General features: G+C 34.1%; 1 long non-coding RNA gene across 1 annotated transcript; it reads right to left on the minus strand.

Annotated features, from left to right (window-relative positions):
- Positions 1 to 1979: 1979 nt before the first annotated feature.
- LOC120589758 (uncharacterized) lies at positions 1980 to 18699 on the minus strand. The gene is made up of 3 exons (XR_005649563.1): positions 18484 to 18699; positions 14162 to 14276; positions 1980 to 2087 (listed from the first exon to the last, which is right to left on the minus strand). It is a non-coding gene; the product is annotated as an uncharacterized LOC120589758 (long non-coding RNA).
- Between the last annotated feature and the right edge of the window lie 1110 nt (positions 18700 to 19809).

Raw genomic sequence — 19809 nt, forward strand, 5'->3', positions numbered from 1 at the left:
AATAACTAAATCAGCTCTGTAATTTTACACAATGGCTGTGTCAAAATATTTATTTAAACAACTAATCTTGTTCCTTTACTCTCATCAATTACCAAATTGAAAATGTTTTGTATAAATATAGTTATAAACTAAACAAATACATAGATAAAGTTAATTTCCTTTCTAACTCAAAATTAACGATTATGGAAGCTAGTTTTTTTCTCCCCCATAATTTTAAGAAGTGAAGCACTGTTCCTTGACAAACAATCACTGAAAGAATTTGTTGCTAGCAGACCTGCCTTAGAAGCAGGTCTAAAGGAAGTACTTCTAGCTAAAAGGAAACAATAACAAATGGTAATTCAAATCAATAAGAAGAAATGAAGAGGACTAAAGGTGTAGGTTAACATAAAAGATTTTACTGTTTTCTCTTAATTTTAAAAAATCTTTATATAAAATTGCATAAAACAATAATGACGATATATCTTTGCATTTATAACATATGTAGATTACTATATGTAATAACAGCAGCACAAAAAGGGGGAAGGACATAGAGCTATATTGGTATAAAATTTCTACATTTTACCTGAATAAAGTTGTTTTAAGCTGAAGTAGACTGTGATAAACTAAGATGCATATATAATTCCTAAAGGAACTACTAAGAAAAACTAAAATTATACATAGTTAAAAAAAAGACAAAATAATAAAATGATACATTAACATATAGCTATTTAACAAAAAAGGCAATAAAAAGAAACAAAAAAGCTAAGGGACACTTGTCAAACAAAATAGCAAAATGAATGATGTAAATCTAACCATATCAATAATTTTATTAAAATGTGAATTAACTAAATTCATTCGAAAGGCAGAGATTATCATACTTGATCAGAAAAAGATTCACAAATTTATATGCTTTCTATAAGAGACATACACTTTAGTTTCAAGTAAGGTGAAAATAAAATAATGGGGAAAAGATATACCATGCAAATACTGACAGTAAGAGATGGCTGTATTAATAGCAGATAAAATAGACTTAAAGCTTAGAAAAATGACAAGAGACAGTCAGGGACATATTATATGGATAAAAGGATCAATTCATCAGAAAGAAATAACAATTTTAAGTGCATGCATATCTAAAGCAGGACCCCAAAATACATTAAGCAAAAAATTACAGAACTGAAAGGAGCAATAGACTATTCAACAACAATAGACTTTAATATCCTACTCTCAATAGTTAATAGAATAGCTAAACAGAACATCAGGATAGGTTATTGAACACTATCAATTACTTTCAACTAACAGTTATCTATAGAAAATTCTACCCAATGACAGTAGAATAAACATTCTTCTTAAGTGCAAATAAAACATTCTCTAGGATAGATTATATGCTAGTTCATAAAATTATTAAGTTTAAAAGGATTTAAATAATAAATAGTATGTTTCCTGCCACAATTAATTAAATAACAATGGAAAACAACAACAGAAAGAAAACTGGGAAATCCTCAAACATTTTTAAATAACCCACAGGTTAAGAAGAAATTGTAATGAGAATTAAAAAAATATTTTGTGGTGAATGAAAATAAAAGCACAATATATCAAAACTTATGGGATGCAGTTAAGCTTAGAGAAAAATTTAGAGTTTTAAACACCTATATTAAAAAATAAGAAAGCTCTCAAATTAATAACAAGCTTCTACCATAAGAAAACTAGAAAGAGGCAAGCAAACTAAACAAAAAAGCAAGCAGAGGAAGCAAATACTAAAGATTAGAGCAGAAATCAATGAAATCACTAACAACCTAACAGAAATTAAAAGGATGGCAAAAGAATATTATGATCGAATTTGTGACAACAGAGGAAATGACTTAGATGAAATGAAAAAATTCTTAGAAAGACTCAAATAACCAAAATGAACTCGAGAAGAAACAGAAAATTGAAAAGGTCCCATAACAAATAAAGAAATTGAGTTAGTAATTGAAATTCTGCAAAGAAAAGTCAGGTCCAGCTGGCTTTGCTAATCATTTTTATTGTTTAAAGAAGATATAATGGCAATTTTTTACAAACTCAGGAATTTGAAGAGAACACTTCTCTTTCATCTTGAGGTCAGTATTAACCTGATATGAAAATAAAAAGAAAAAAATTACAAACACATAACCATCATGAATATAGACACAAAAATTCCTAAGGAAACATTAGCAAATTCAGCGGTGTATAAAAAGAATTATACACCATGGTCAAATTGGGTTTATTCCAAGAATGCAAAATCACTCTAACATTGAAAATCAGTTAATGTAATTCATTAGTTGTTAATAGAATAAAGAACAAAAACTGCATAATTACCTAAATAGACTCAGAAAAAGTATTTAATGAAAATCAACATCTACTTATGATAAAAGCTCTCAACAAACTAGGAATAAAAGGGAAAAACATCTGCAAAAAACATATGGCTAACATCAAACTTAATGTTTTTAAAAGATTGAATGCTTTTTGTCTAAGGACAGCAACAAAATAAGAATGGCTCTTTTATTATTTCTCCTAAAATATTGTAATTGTGGTCCTAGCAAGTGCAATAAGGCAAGAAAAAAAATAAAGGCATCTAGATTAGAAAAGGAAAAAAAACATATTTTTTCAAAGATTGTTTGACCTGAATGCAGAAAATTCAAGAAATACACACACACACACACACACACACACACACACCACATCTATAAATAATACATGAATTCAACAAAGTCATAGGATACAAGATCAAAGCACAAATATCAATTGCATTTCTGTGTTAGCAAGTAATAATTTGAAAATGAACTTAATAAAACAATTCAATTTGTAATAACATAAAAAATCCTGAAGAATAAATCAAACAAAAGAAATATAATTCATACCCTGAAAACTACAAATCATTGATGAGAAAAACTATCTAAGTTGAAAGGCACACTGTTCTTGGATTGAAGGACTCAAGATTGTGAGACTAGTGATTCACTGAAATTGACCTATAGTTTTAACATAATCCCTGTGAAAATATCCTATAAAACACAATTCCCTATTACTACAATTCCTTATTAAAATCTAAACAGACTTTGTGTATAACTTGACAAGCATATTCCTGAAATATATAGATGAAAATGCAAAGAACCAAAAATAGTCAAAATGATTTTGATAAAGAACAGAGTCAAAGGTCTTATACTACCATATTTTAAACTTACTATATATACCTATAGTAATTGAGATACTGTGTTACTGGTGTATGAAGAGGCGCCATAGATCAATGGAAAATAATTAAGAGTCCAAAAGTAAACCTTTACTTTTAGTTCAATGTATTTTTGACAAGGTGCCAAGGCAATTTAATGAACAAATGGTGCCGTGACAATTGGATGCTCATAGGCAAAACTATAAAATTAAACTTTTATTTGACACTATAAACGAAAGTTTACTCAAAAGTGATCATATACCTTAGTGTAAGAGTCAAAACTATAAAACTTAAAGAAAAAAATTTTTGCGACTTTGGGTTAGGCAACTAGTTCTTACCCATGACACCAACAGGCATGACTGTAAAGAAAAAAATAACTAAGCTTCATTACAATTAAAAATGTTTATGTTTCAAAATATACCATAAAGAAAATTAAATTAATGAGCCACAGACTGGAAAATACAGTAACAATCATATATCTAATAAAGGATTCATGCTCAGAACTTATAAAGAATTTAACAACTTGATAAATTTTGCCCTTCTAAGAGAATGGACAGAGGGAGAAAAAAATGGTGTAGATGATAGAGGCTCTGTTTATCCCTCTGGAGACTAAGTCAAAGTTGTGATGGAAATAAGGAGCAAACAGCAAGGAAAAATTGCCTGGGATCTAGATGAACAAGCCATAGAACTAGGGAGAAATCCAAGAAATCACCCTGCAATGCAGAAGGTAGGACAGAGTGAGGACACCGGGCTGCCTGGTTTCGAGTGGCTGAGTGAGACAGAGGCTGTGGCAGTGGCAGTGGCAGTGGCAGACACCTATTATAGGGGCCACATCTGTGAAAGGATTTTCGCGGTGATGAAGCTGCTCACTCTGAGCACCAGTGCTGATTCAGCTGTGCTCAGGGGGCACCAGGGACTTACAGGGAGACAGTGTCGGGATGAGGGCTGAGGTGAGACTTACTCTGTATAGAAGTGCTGGTGGTATCCACTGTTCCTTGTTGAGCCCTCCCTGCTCCCAGTGCGAAGACACAATGCCACCATAGCCAAGAAGTCACCAAACTGGATAACAGAGGCCGTTCTGCCTAGAGGATTCCCTGAAACCCCGTCTCCCCAACTCGTGGCGCCACCCTAGCCACATTTAGATGTATCCTCAGTGAGTCAGGTACTCCTTGCTGACGCCTAGAGGATTCCCTGAAACCCCGTCTCCCCAACTCGTGGCGCCACCCTAGCCACATTTAGATGTATCCTCAGTGAGTCAGGTACTCCTTGCTGAGCAATGCCTAGACTCAGACTGGAGGCAACTGGCCTTGGTTTCTGGTGTGGCCTTTTGGAGCAACTATAAGCACAGCATCTGTGGATTGCTTGCTGAATCTTAACAGGTGGCCCCAGAAGAACAGAGGCTGGAGCTAAATTTGGCCTGCAGCTGAACCCCTTTCAGGACTGTGCCACTGGACACCTACTTCACAAATCCACACTAATAAGACCTGGAGACTTAGGAGCTTTGCTTAGTTCATAGAAACAGACATGGAAAGGCAGCCAAAATGGAAAGACAAAGAAGCAGAAACCATATGAGGAAACAGAGCAGAGATCCAGATGCAGAGTTCAAAACATTGATTATAAAGACACTCAATGAACTTTTGAGAAGTGTAGATAATTCAGTAAGAACCTCAACAAAGAGATAAAAACAAAATGGAAATGGAAATTTTAAAAGGGAACCAATCTGAAATGAAGAACACATTATCTGAGATGAGAAGTATATTAAATGGAATAAACAAAGGAATAAACAAAGTGAATAAAGAAAAGGATCAAATGTCCTATGTAGAGGATGGGAAAGTCAAGGACATGCAATCAAAATGGCAAGAAATATGATGCCAAGACTATAAAAATAATTTAAGGAGCATATAGGACACTTTAAAGGTCAAAATATCCATCTGATTGGCATACCTGAAGGAAAACAAGATATTGAACAGCTATTTGAAGAAATAATGATGGAAAACTTCCCTAACCTGGTGAAGGAAATAGACATACAACTCCAGGAAGCTCAGAGTCCCAAAAACCAGGAATCTAAAGAGGCCCACACCAAGACACATCATAATTAAAATGCCAAAGTTTAAATACAAAGAGAGAATCTTAAAAGTAGCAAGAGAAAAGCAAATAGTTATCTACAAGAGAACACCCCCTAAGACTGGTAGCTAATTTCTCAAAAGAAACTATGCAGGACAGAAGAGATTGGCACAAAATATTTGATGTGATAAAGATCCAAGATATACAACCAAGAATACTTTATCCAGCAAAGCTATCATTTAGAGTCAAGGGACAGATAAAGAGCTTTCCAGACAAAAACAAGCTAAAGGAATTTATCACTACAAAGCCAGTATTATAGGAAAAGTTGGAGGGATTTCTTTAAGAAGAAAAAACATGTATCAAAAACAGGAATAAAGAATGGTAACAACTACATTCCTATCAATAAGTACCTCAAATGGAAAAGAATTAAGTGCTCCATGCAAAAGATAGAGAGGCTGAATGGTTAAGAAAATAAGACCCCTACATGCTGCCTACAAGAAACTCACTTCAAATTAAAATACACACACAGACTAAAAGGAAGGGGATGGAAAAAGATATTGCTTTGATGGATCTCGAAGGTATTTAAGTCAGACAGAGAAAAATAAACTTTATATGATTTCACTTATGCATAATCTAAGAAATAAAAAAAACAAAACTAATCAAAAACAGACTCACAATTATAGTGGACAGTTTGGTGATAGACAGGAGGGAGGGGGTGTTGGGGGCTGGGAGAAGGGTGAAGGGTTAAAGAAGTACAAATTAGTAGCTAATTGTCACGGGATGGGGTGCACAGCATAAGGAATGTAGTTAGCATTAATATGTTGGTTAGGTGAAGGATCAGGGGAGGGAGGGAGCAATCAGGGGGATCGTTTTATGAACTATATAGATGTCTAACCAATGTACTGTATAGTTGAAACTAATTAAAATAAATCAATCAGAAAAGAGAGAATGGGCAACATTTTTGAGTAGATATTTCACCAAGAAGATATATGAATGACTAATATGCACATGAAAAGATTCTCTACATGACTAATCATTAGAGAAATAAATTAAAATCATAAAGATACCACTTTGTACACACTAGAATGGCTATAATGAAAAAGAAAGAAAATAACAAAAGGTTGTAGAGAAAACTGAAACATTGCTGGTGGGAATGTAAAATGCCATAGCCGCTTTGGAAAACAGTTTGTTGTTTTGTTTTACTTTTATTTTACTTTTTTTGTTTCTTTGTTTGTTTTGTTTGTTTGTGTACTGGTCTTTTTTGCTATTTAGAGACCATAATCTGGGTTCTGTTTGTGCTCACTGCTACTGAATAAATATATATTGCATTTTAAAAAATATCTTTTGCCCCATTCACGCATTTCTTCCACCCTCCATCCCTGGCTCTCTCTAGCAACCATCAATCTCTTCTCTGTATCTACAAGCTTGATTTGTTTTTGTTTTTGTTTTTAATTTTATTTTGTTTTAGGTTCCACATATGAGAGATCCTACAGTATTTGCCTTTCTCTGACTGATGTTATTTTATTTAGCATCATGCCATCAAGGTCCATCCATGTTGTCACAATGGCAAGATTTAATTCTTTTTTAATGATGAATAATATTCCATTATACATGTGATATCTATATTATATCTTCTTTGTCTATTCATCCATTGATGGACACTTAGGTTGTTTCCATATTCCATATCTTGGCTATCATAAATAGTGCTGCAAAGAACATGGGAGTGTATATATCTTTTCAAGTTAGTGTTTTTGTTTCCTTCAAATAAATACCCAGAAGTGGAATTGCCAGGTCATATAGTTATTCTATTTTTAATTGTTTGAGGAATCTCCATATTGCTTCCATAGTAGCTGCATCAATTTCCATTCCTTCTGACAATGAACAAAGATTCCATCTTTGCCAACACTTGTTATATCTTGTCTTTTTGAACATAGATATTTTAACAGATGTGAGATGATATATCATTGTGATTTTTGCTCTGCATTTCCCTGATGATTAATGATGTTGAGCATATTTCATGTACCTGTTGGCTATCTGTATGTTTTCTTTGAAAAATGTCTATTCAAATCTGCCCTATTTTTAATTAGATTTTTCTTTCTTTCTTTCTTTTTCTTTCTTTCTTTCTTTCTTTCTTTCTTTCTTTCTTTCTTTCTTTCTTTCTTTTCTTTCTTTCTTTTCTTTTTTTTTCTTTCTTTCTTTCTTTCTTTCTTTCTTTCTTTCTTTCTTTCTTTTTCTTTTTCTTTTTCTTTTTCTTTTTTTTTGCTATTGAACTGTATGAGTTCTTTATTTATTTTGGATATTAACCCCTTATTAAATATATGATTTACAAATATATTCTCTCATTTAGTATGTTGCCTTTTTTATTTTGATGGTTTATTTTGCTGTGCAGAAGCTTTTTAGTTTGCAAAAGCTTTTACTTCTGGTGTCAGACCTAAAAAATCATCATCAAAACCTATGTCAAGGAGCTTACACCTATATTTTCTTCTAGAAGTTTTATGGGTTGAGGTAGTATGTTCATGTATTAATACATTTTGTGCTAATTTTTGTGTACCATGTAAGATAGTAATCCAGTTTTATTTTTTTTTGCATGTGGCTGTCCAGTTTTCCTAATAGCATTTATTGAAGAGACTGTCCTTTCCCCATTGTATATTCTTCATTCCTTTCTTGTAAATTAATTGACCATAATGAATGCTTTTATTTCTGGGGTCTCTATTCTGCTCCATTGATTTGTGCATCATTTTTTTAATGCCAATACCATATATTTATTGACTATTATGTTGTAATGGGTTTGAAATCAGGGAGTATAACATCTGGCTTTATTCTTTCTCAAGAGCGTTTTTGTTATTTTGGGTATTTCGTAGTTCCATACAAATTTTGAGATTGTTTTTTCTATTTCCATGAAAAAATATCATTGAAATTTTGATAGGGATTGTATTGAGTTTGTATATTGCTTTGGGTAGTATGAACATTTTAACAATATTAATTTTCGAACCCATTAGCACAGGATATCTTTCTATTTATTTGTGTTTTCTTGTTTCTTTACTTAACATCTTATAGTTTTCAGTACACAGGTCTTTCACCTTCTTGGTTAAATTTATTACTGGATATTTTATTCTTTTTGATGCAATTGTAAATGGAATTATTTTCTTAATTTCTCTCTCTGATAATTCACAATTATTGTATAACAGTGCAACAGCTTTTTGTGTATTGATTTTATATCCTGTAACATTATTGAACTTGTTTATCAGTTCTAACAGTTTTTTGATAGAGTCTTTAGGGTTTTCAATATATTCATGTCATCTTCATAAAATGACAGTTTTATTTATTTTCGATTTGGATATCTTTTTTTTCTTGCCTAATAACTAAGGCTTCCAACACTATCTTGAATACAAATAGTTAGAGTAAGCATCCTTTTCTTGTTCCTGAACTTAGAAGAAAAGCTTTCACCTTTTCACATTGAATATAATGTTAGCTGTAGGCTTATTATAGATAGCCTTTATTATGTTGAGATGTGTTCCTTCTAACCCTCTTTGTTGAGTTTTTATCATAAATGGATGTTAAATTTTATCAAATGCTTTTTCTGCATCAATTAAGATGATCATATGATTTTTACCCTTCATTTTATTAATGTGGTGTATCACATTGACTGTTTTGTGTTGTGAAACCAGCCTTGCATCCAAGGAATAAATTCCACTTGATTATAGTGTATAATTTTTTTTACCGCATTACTGAATTTGGGTTGCCAATATTTTGTTGAGAATTTTGGCATCTATTTTCCTCAGGGCTATTGGCCTGTAATTTTCTTTTCTTGTGGCATTCTGGTCTGGTTTTGGTATCAGGGTAATTCTGCCCCTATAAAATAAGTTGGAAAGAGTTTCTTCCTAATTTTTGGAAGAGTTTAAGAAGAATTGGTATTAATTTTTCTCTGGAAGTTTGGTATAATTCACTAGTGAGATTTTGTTTTTTGGGAAGTGTTTTGATTTCTAATTTCATATCCTCACTATTAACAGTTCTCTTCATATTTTTATTTCTTAATGATTCAGTCTTGGTAGGTTACATGTTTATAAAAATTTATTTAGCTTTTCTAAGTTATCTAATGCAATTTGACTATTTTCCAAAACAGTTAAACATAAAACTTACCATTCAATCCATCAATTTTATTGCTGGGTATCTACCCAAAAGAAATGAAAACATTTGCCCACAAAAAGACTTATATGTGAATGTTTATAACATTATTATACATAACAGCCACAAACTGGGAAATTTTATATGTCTATCAGTTGACGAATGAATAAATAAAACATGGCATATCCATACAATGGAATACTATTAGTAATAAAAATGAACAAACCACTGATACTTGATATAACATGAATGACCATATAAAATAGCATGCTAAGTAAATGAAATATATGACTCTATTTATATGAAATGTCTAGAAAAGACAAAATCTATAAACACAGAAAGGAGATCAGTGGTTGCCTGAGCCAAAGGGTGGAGATTGCCTGTAAATGACCATGAGGAAAATCGTTGGAATAATAGAAATATTTGTGGAAATGGTAGCACAGTTTTATAAATTTATTTAAAATCATTGTATTGTATATTTATAATGGGTAAATAATATAGTATGTAAATTAATGCCTTACAAAGTTATAAAAAAATCTAGAGATTGGTAGAATTTGGAAAGGTATAGATGAAACAAATTTGGCAGTATATTAATGTTTATTGAAGCTGGGTGATGGTTAATATGGGTACATTATACTATCCCTTCTACTTTTGTGTATGTTTGAAATATTCAAAATACAAGTTAAAAATAAATGAAACCAAAATAGTCTTCAAATGTTGATTATTTAATTATTCTTTATTCATTTTCCCCATCATTGGAGCTGGATTGCTGAATGTGGCTTGGACCCTAGGCTAAAATTGGAATTTCTAATACTTTCCTCCAATTTACTCTTACTCTACACCTTGAGATAAGCCCATGGGTAACATTAGTTCTATAGAGTAGACATTTTCCACAGCCAGATATGTTGATGTTCAAAGTTTGCCTTGTGCTTTGTTGCAAACAGTAGAGAAACAAAAGGGACAGAAGGGAGAAGGAAAAGATGAAGAGAAAGAGAGCAAAAGAGATCCAGACTAGCTTTCCTGAGCTCTAGCTCAGATGGACTTCTCAAGCAGGTGCCAGATTCATTTATATAATTCACAAGATAAATGTATAAAACAATTGAGTTATATTCTCTTTCGCTAATCAGATAGGTGACTTCTCTTCCATAGGAAGAGTTAATGAAGAATGGGGGAAAGAATGACAGCTAATTCTCCAATCTTTCCACGACACGGAACTTTATAGGTCAAGGCAAAATCTCAGAGGTACACAGAGAAGAGTCCCCCTACGAAGGAGATGAAAATCAACTGACCACACATATCTTAGATGTTTATCTATTTCACAGTAACCCCCAGAACTATCTTATCTTAATCAAAATCCTCCCTTAGCATTACCTTTATAAAAAATGAATTTTAACAAATCTTAACCTCAACCAGGTAGTTCTTATTTTTGGAGGTATAAAAGCATCATGCACATTAACATTTACATGTTACAGAGAGTTGTATGTGAGATCTTTGTTAATGTTTTTCTTTCAAGCTTTACCTCTCAAAACATAATAAGCAGGAATTTATATGTGAATGCACATCTATTTATGAAAATAAATTAAGAACTCTTCCTCATCCTATATACAACAAATTATCTGAACCAGGTTTAAAGATATCCAATATAAAAAAGACTAAATAAAACTGAATGATTGATTATACATCTTATGTATTATCATATGGTGACCTTTGTAAAAATGAATATCTTGAACTCTACCTCTTGAGATTTTGATTCAGCAGGCTATGGCTTTAGCCCAGGATTTTGTGTTTATCAAAAGAACTCAGTTGGCTCTGAAGGGAACCATTTTTAAAAATGAATACTTAATTTAACTGAATGCTTTAAAGCTAGCAAAACTTCACCTTTCTAGTCCTTACTTATTAAGATTTAATGGTACTACAGAACACTTTGAAATCGATCATAAATCTACTTTCTCAAAGTAATTTTAGCTTCTTGGTCCACCTATCATCTTATGTACTTCATACTCCAATTCAAGTCTTCACCCCATAGTCTCCATTAAAGATCTGCCTCATCCTGCCTCTCAGTTTTAGATGAATGATATTAACCTATGAGTGAGACACGAATACAAGAAAAGTTAGAGTGTGGATTCTTATGAAATCAAGCAGAATGACAGACAAGGTATTTATAAATTTTAACATCCATTCCTCTTCACAAAAATGATTCTCAGCAAAGTAAGGAAAGGATATATAAAAAGATATATAATATGATAAATACGTCTATTTTATACCAATGGGAACATATTTGATTGGAGCAGAGGTTGCTGTTTGCTTCACAACAGTAAGTAATCCTTTCTTCCTTCTTAATAGAACTGCAATTTGTGGGAGAGGGGAGGAGGAGAGGCAGCAAGTTGCCCAGGTAGAATACTTGGTTTCATAGTTGTTCAAGTGGAGTAGTCAGAGGCAGCAGGGCCAAGTTGAGCCTGGGCCCCAGTTGCCAAGGAGCCTTAGCATAGTAATTGAGAAAATAGCATTTGAGCTGTTGCTCTACCACCTGCTGTATGGGGAAACTTGAGTGAGTCAGTTTATGTCTCCGAGTCTCTGTTTTTTCACTTAGAACAAGTTTCTAGCTAAATTATAACTAAACTTTCAACTGTGATAATACAGTACATATTTCTAAAAGCCTTATTTACTTCAACAACTTATCTGTAGGAAAGATACTTCTACCTTTCCCCTTCCTCCAACAGAATTTTTACTTTTCTTTTTACTCTTCTCCCATTATGTAGTAGCCATTTTGCACGTTGGGTGGATTGAGGCTACCCTCTGGCTATGGTCACTGGTTTAATAATGTGTATATGATACAAGTGTAAGCCAATTGCTATTGCTCATTATTCCATTGGCCAGAGAACTGGCTCAAAAACTAAGGCTGCTCCTCTCTGTCTTCTGAAATTTCAACTAGAAAGCTAATCTTGAGTTGCTACTGGTAGCCATTTTTTCTCCACAACTGGAAGCTGATTTGCCTGAGGGCAAAGCTGATCTATAGAGAAACATGAAAAGAGATATTGCTAGGGGTCCTGATCAACCCATGACTGAAGCCAAATTTATCTCTGGACATTTCCTGCCTATGAGTAAATATATACCTTTGTCATTCAAGAGCATTTTCTATTACTTATGGTCATAAGTATTCTGCCTGGTAAAATGGTTATGCCTTAAAATCTAAGTCCCGGGTCACTAGAATCTTTGATCATAAAGACTGAGGAGGGGAACTTATTCTTCCTCAAATGTGACTGCAAAATGGTGGGGGACATGAATTTACTCAAAGCTCCAGCCAAATATTTTGGGCATATTTTTAGATAACAGACTCTGAGAGATGGTAGAGATTTTACATATCTTATCTTAGAGATGATGAACAGTTCGTACACCCTCTCTATTTGACACATGACTGCTGGCACCTGGTTCACTGGAATATCAATAAATATTTGTTGAACCAATGAGTAAATGAATGAAAGAGAGTGGGGGAAAGTATATTTCAGTATCATACCTGTATTAATGTGGCAATTTTGTAAAGGAAGAGTGTATATTTTAGTATCATAGCTGTATTAATGTGGCAATTTCGTAATTGGTGGGCCAAATCAACCTGGATATTCTCCAGAAATCCACTGCCCCAGCTGGTGTTTGTACATCTGAGCCTTATATCTCTAAAAACAAGCTATAAACATTATGAAAAGAAGTGTTAGCCAACAGAACAAATTGATGACAAAAATCAGGAGAGGAAAAATTTGGACAAGCTGAAGTCTTTCATGATGTATAGTTCAGGCCATTCTTTAGCAAGTCCTCTACCCCTGGTTTACATTGCATGGCTGCATAATTATATCATATGACTGAGTCTCTTAATTCAATCTCCCACCTTGATTTCCATTGCAACCCTTAGCGTGATTCATTAGGAGCTGGAGATTTGTTTATTGACTCTGATTCTCTCCTCTTATAAACAGAAGGCCCATTTGCTTCGGAAATTTTCCATTTGGTTTTCTAGCAATATGTACAATGTGAGCTCACAAACTCTTGAAACAAAAAAACTTTTAAAACATATATTTAAAAGAAGACCACACAAGTGCCATTAAATATGAAAAAGAAATTGTACTTTTAATGGACATGACTACAATCTGCCAAATGACTAGTCCCCAAATTTAAAATCTCGGAATAAGAGAGGGATATCAATGAATTGCACATATGAACTGAAACTTTTGTATCTATGAAATAAAACTAAAATTTGATTCTACTTTTTCTTCAGAAAAGCTATATCTTGAAAATCTTGTACTTAAATTTATTTTATCATTAGGAAACACACACACACACACACACACACACACACACACAAACACACAATGCTTCTGTATCCATTTCTGCCAAATGTGCAAGATGGAGTGTTTTCTGAAATGTTTAAAAAAAATTAGTCTGATATAAACTTGATATAAATACAAATAATTTCTTACCTTAGAATGACCCTTTAACCTACATGATCTCACCCTACTTCACAGCTTTGCATGTGATAGGATATCATGTAATGAAGCTATAAAGCTCAGAAGAATCACATTTCAGCTAAAAATGGAAGTTGGTAATAAACAAAGCTGACTAGTTTCACTGGGAATGAAACAATACACTAAAATTCAAACATACTGTAAACTCAGCTTGGGCAGAAGGGTTTGAAATTTACTTAACACAGACAAAGACAGTCACTTTCCCATCTTTCCACTGGAAAAAAAGAGTGAAGCCCCAGATTTGCTGATGGCACTTAACATACTCAGAATCAGCACTACTACCATCATGATTGCTACTCACCTTAGAATGACAAGACTTGGCCAACTGACCCTTGTATAATGAGCCAAACACCATTTTGGAGTTTTATTTTGCTGTTACTATAAACCCAGGGGAAGATGCCAAACCCAGTTGAAATCTAAGAAGGAAGAGAAGAAATGAGATCTTGGCTATGAACGATTTATCAACCATTCCAGAGGGAGATGCTGGCAGAGGTCACTCAGGTCAGCAGAGAGCAAATCCTTCATCACTTAGAAAAAATCTGTGGGTTGGCATTACATTATCTCATAGCAAATGCAAAGCTTTAAGCCTTCAATCAGTAGCACCTGGTGTGCTCTTGATGGACGAGCAGAAATAAAAGTGTCAGAAATTTCTGGAAGAAATCCAGGTAACAAAATTCTCTGGGGTGAGTATAAAGTGAACAGAGTTTAGGAACACATGTACTTGCTTTCACTTTATGTCCCTCTTCATGTCTTCCCAGGAATATGCAATCTTTTGCAAATCACTCGTCATGGCAGGAATTGGGTCTGGGATGAAAGCGTAGGTAACAGAACTGCATGTTTTTTCCCCACCTCTACTACACACATCCCCTCAAATAGCACACAGTATATACAAGTTGGGAGAAGGGATGCGTGCAGGTAGGTAGGCTGTCTCAAGCTTATGCCTGAAATAGAAAGCAACAAGCATTAGTAAGCACAGCTAGATTTTAACTCTACATATATACGAAGATCGGGGGGAACTTGCATTTTTCTGACCCTTTAAGACAGAAGGACCCTCCCTCAGTGGACAGAGAAAACTTGATAAGCTGTTGGGGTGAGGGTGAAATGCCTGAGAGCATGCTCAAACTGCCTTTTAAGAGGACATGCCCTATTAACTGCAGGGCTTTTGTCTTCCTGTGAAGAAAAGTCTGCAAGTTTGTGGTCAGGACTGAATCTACCAAGCAGCAGAAGGTGACATTGCTCAGCAGGTAGATCCTTCAAGCTGTTCTCCCACATAGTTCTTAGCCTTTTCTCTAAATAAATATTGAACAAATATTTAAATGATATTGGCTTGAAGTAGTGCAAATGTTTGGCTTGACTTGAGCACTCACCTTTCTCTGTCTCTGTCTCTGTCTCTGTCTCTGTCTCTGTCTCTGTCTCTCTTTCTCTCTCTCTCCCTCTCTCTCTCTCTCCCAGAAAGAAGGGGCATGTCTGAGCACAGAAGTAAACAGCATGAAAATAAATAAGCAAGCAAACAAGCACATTTAAGAAGAAGAACAACAACAAAAAATCATTTTGGGATTTAAATGATGGAGACTTGAGAATATTCTGGTGCTGGAGAGTATCTTTTCATATGAAAGAGCCGAAAGGCCAGGGAAAACCTACTTCGGGAAGACTTGGAAATCTAGACTCATCCTAGAGTACGAAGAGGCTAGAAAATATTTACTCTGGTGTTTTGAAAACATTTTCTTAGTAGAACACCTTTTGTTTTATTTTTTATTTTTATTCAAACAAAATGTTATAGGAAGCCTAATAGTGGAGCAGAGGGCTGTGGAGCTCTCGTGCAAATTAAGGAGCAGCCTGGAGTCTTGGCTGCTGAGCTCTCTTGGGTAACCATCAATGGTGGAATTCTTTTGTAATACATTATTAGTAATTTTAAGTTGTAAATTATTTTTGATTATTATTCTTCAAGTTCTAAAAGTTATCTAGAAAATTTTTTAACAAGAAACTGTATTTAGTGAAATTTTAAAAAAAAATGTTTTCAAATTTTATACAAATATTTTGCATATTGCAAATATCAAAACAAAAAATTTAATAAAAAGCAAATATATATATTTATATATATTTATGTTATTTGTATATGTATATTTATATGTATATTTATATATATGTATATTTATATATATTTATATATGTATATTTATATATATTTATATATATTTTTATTTATATACATTTATATATATTTATATATATTTTTATATATAGTTATATATATTTATTTATATATATATATATTTTTATATATTTATATACATAGAGAGAGAGAGAGAGAGAGAGTAGAATTCCACAAGACCGGAGCTTTGAAAGAGCATAATTTGAGCACATTTTTAGATGAGAAAAGAGGACCTGTTCATAAAATCTATTTACTAAAAGGCAACAAAAACCAAAACAAATCTAATTTAATGTGTTGAGATTTTTCAAGACACATCATATGTAAATCATGGCCTCAATGAGGTTTTCATCTAACAGTGAGGGAAAGACATGTATAAAAACATTATATGAGCTATACACTAATATCAACCACAAGAGAAGCAGATAAAATGCTCTGGGAGCTTATACTAGAGAGAGTTTTCATTCAACTACAGAGATACTAAAGGTGACCCTTAAACAAGGTCTGATATGGGCTGTGTTCAGGTAGAGGAGAGTTTGAAAGTCTAGAGAAGAAAGATCTAGCAGAAAAATCAAGAAACAAAAGCTCAAAGTATATACAGCCTATAGTAAGGGATTGGACTTCATATTTTTATAAAGGAATTCTCAGAGGGTGAGAAAGGTGGGGCCAGCTAATATTAAATCTTAAATGTCAATTTAAAGAATTTGACTTTTATTCTACAGAAGAATTATTGATTTAAGCTAGAAAGTGAGCATTAGGAAAATTAGTCTGGTGGATGTTTTCAGAATGGCTGATTGTAGGGACAGACGTCAAAAAATTTGATAGTGACAGAATGTAAAGGAAGGGGCATGTGCAAGATCAATGACCACTGAGTCACATTTACAATACAGTCCATGTTATATGACCATGATCTGACAAGATGCCCCATGTGTAAAGCTCAGTCAATTTTTAATGCTAACAAAGTATAAATTGTAATTAAAGGAAAAGGCACGATAGGTCAAAAAAATGGAGTTCTAATTTGAGATTCGAAGCCCTGAATAAGTGAGTATGAGCAACGGTTTCCTTATATTGTTAAGAGGTAAGACACTATCAACCTCTCATGGTGCTTGGGGAGAATTAAGATAATAATATGGGTATAACTTGAGTTGCCCAGAGGTCACAAGACTGGGTGCAGATGAAGTCTGAGTGGTATTAACACCACAAAGTCCTTCAAGGCCTCAAGGCTGAGTCCCCAACTACAAGGCTATTGGGCCTCATAACCTTCCGAAGTCTATCCCCATTATTTCCAGCACTTTCCAGGTAAGGTTACTAGATTTAGAAAAAACAAAAAAAATTACAAGATGCCAGGTAAATTCAAATATCAGGTAAACAATGCAAGATTTTTAAAATTACATCTCAAATGAGACATCTGTTTTGATCATCTCTCGTTCACTCCATTGTTGAGGGAGGAATTCCTACCCATGGTCAGACACATGACACCTGATACTGGACAGTGGAGATTGGCAGCAGTTTGTTAGTCACATACACTCACAGCCCAGGATAAGAGGACACTGCACACTATGCAAGGTCACCCAGGGGTGGAACTCAAGAACATTGAGTGGGGCTGTGGGAAGTAAGCTTTTTAGTATTAAGAGACTGCAGTAACCCCTGGTTCCTCTGAGAGGTTGTGATAGACTTGTTTGAATAATTCCATGGGTTACCAGGAAACTGAAGTTCATCACTGGTCCCCATGATTAAGAGGTTTGTTTGACTAGGTAATATTATCTGCAAGAGCGTAATGGGGAGGGATATTTACAGTTTGGCCATTTGAGACCCTCCCAGTTTTAAATGTCTAAGCAGCACATAATATTGATTTTAGGTCTTATTCCACAATATTGTCCACTACTTATTTGGAATTGAAATTTAAGTGGGTATCCTATATTTTACCCAGTAACTTTATTTCCAGGGTTTGCTTCAAATGAATGTTTAACAGCCTAAGTCTTCTTGGGGACAGTTAGCCACTTGTAAGTCTGTGCCATCCATAAGAATCTGCTCTGGCTCCACTCGCTCTAGCCACCAACCACAGCTTCTCTGCATGTGTGAGCCTATTCTCCTGGATGTAAGGGCTCAGATGCTTTGAGGTCTGTGGCAGGATTCATTAGGACCCTTCTTCCATATTGATGCCTCGTTCTTTAAATGTGCCCAAAGAATTAAGAAGCATATGACCAAGACTCCAACTTTTACCAGAAACACAGTTATTCTGGCTTCTATCTTTATCTTTAGAGCTTAAAAGTAGTCCTTTGGGCTGAGACAAAATGAATATCCTTTCAACATCTTTGTTCTCCCAGTTTTCCTTACACAAAAATATAAACCTGCCTCCTCTTCCAGACATCAAATATGAAAGTACCAAGTAAACATCCAGCATTTTCCTCTGCATAGCCCAAGATGCCCTGTGACTTGTGAAAATCCAACATGTGATGTAAAGAGGTACTCACAGGTGGCCAGATGACCTATCAGATGTTAGTTTGTGCTTCTTCTTAGTTCTGTGGGAGACTTCAGAGAATTAAGCTTTGTGTTCTGTACTGATTTCTTTGTCTCAGTGGGTTGTTTATGGTTTTGGCGTAACAGGATAAAATGTGATATTTGGGAAAAGGGGAGGTGGAGTTTGCCTAGATAACTCTGAAGGGGTTAAAGGCTTTGGTGGTGGGGAGGTGGAGTTGGGGACAGTGTTAAACAGTCAGAAACTCTTACCCCTGAGAAGGAAATAGGAGCTTTCTGGAGTGAGTCAGGGATGCTGGCTGAGACAGGACAATGAGAGCTGTGACTGGGAGCCACTGACTCAGCTTGGAAGCAGCTGAGCTATTTGACTTCAAGTGACTACGTGAGCTTGGAAAGTAGCCAATTAGGGAAGACCCCAATTATTATTCATTATTTTTATAACAAATACATATTAAGGACCTACTCTGTGTCAGCACTCTGGTGAATGCAGTAGACATAAAAGACTTTTTGGAGCTTACACTTCAGTGAATTATAGTTAGTCTAAACAATGCATAGTGCCAGGCATCTAGTTGGCTATAGAGCTCAGTGCTCCTATCAATAATTTATACAGAAACATAAAAGGCAGAATAAGATTTTCAAATACAACCACTTAGATACCTCTTCACTGGTTCACCATTACTTCCAGATAAAGACAAAATTAATGACCACGCCCTTGAAGATCTGCTTTATCAGGCCCCCACTGACCTCCTCATTCTCATCATGCTCCACACTGGATTTCCTTCAGTCTCTCACATGATCATGTTCTCCTCAACAGAGTCACGGCATACCTTTTGCCAGAAAGAGTTGGCTTTAGCTAATATGCCTGTTTGTTTACAGAGCACTACAGTGTAAATATGAGTTTTAAGGTGTCATTCTAATGCAATCTATACATTTCTTCTCTTCTTTCCCCTAATTTTCTTACATGTAATACTAATAGATAATACTATTTATCCCCTAATTTTCTTCCATGTAATACTATTAAGATAATACTATTTTATAATCTACCTGTAATATTCAGAATAATATGACTGGCAAGAGCTGGTGGAAATTTATAAATAAAATAATTATTGAACCTGAAAAGAATTACCTTTTCACCTTTTCATCCTCAGTTGTACTGCCTGTATTATAAACACTAGCCATATGTAACTATTGAGCACTTGAAATGTGGTCATCCAAACTGTAAAATATACTCTGGATTTCAAAGACTTAGTGAAAATAAAAGGAAAGGACGTAAAAGTATCTCAATAATGTTTCATATCAGTTATATATTGAAATGATAATAT

The sequence above is a fragment of the Pteropus medius genome, unplaced genomic scaffold (genome assembly GCF_902729225.1).
Source record: "Pteropus medius unplaced genomic scaffold, Ma_sr-lr_union100, whole genome shotgun sequence".
Classification (NCBI taxonomy): Eukaryota; Metazoa; Chordata; class Mammalia; order Chiroptera; family Pteropodidae; genus Pteropus; species Pteropus medius.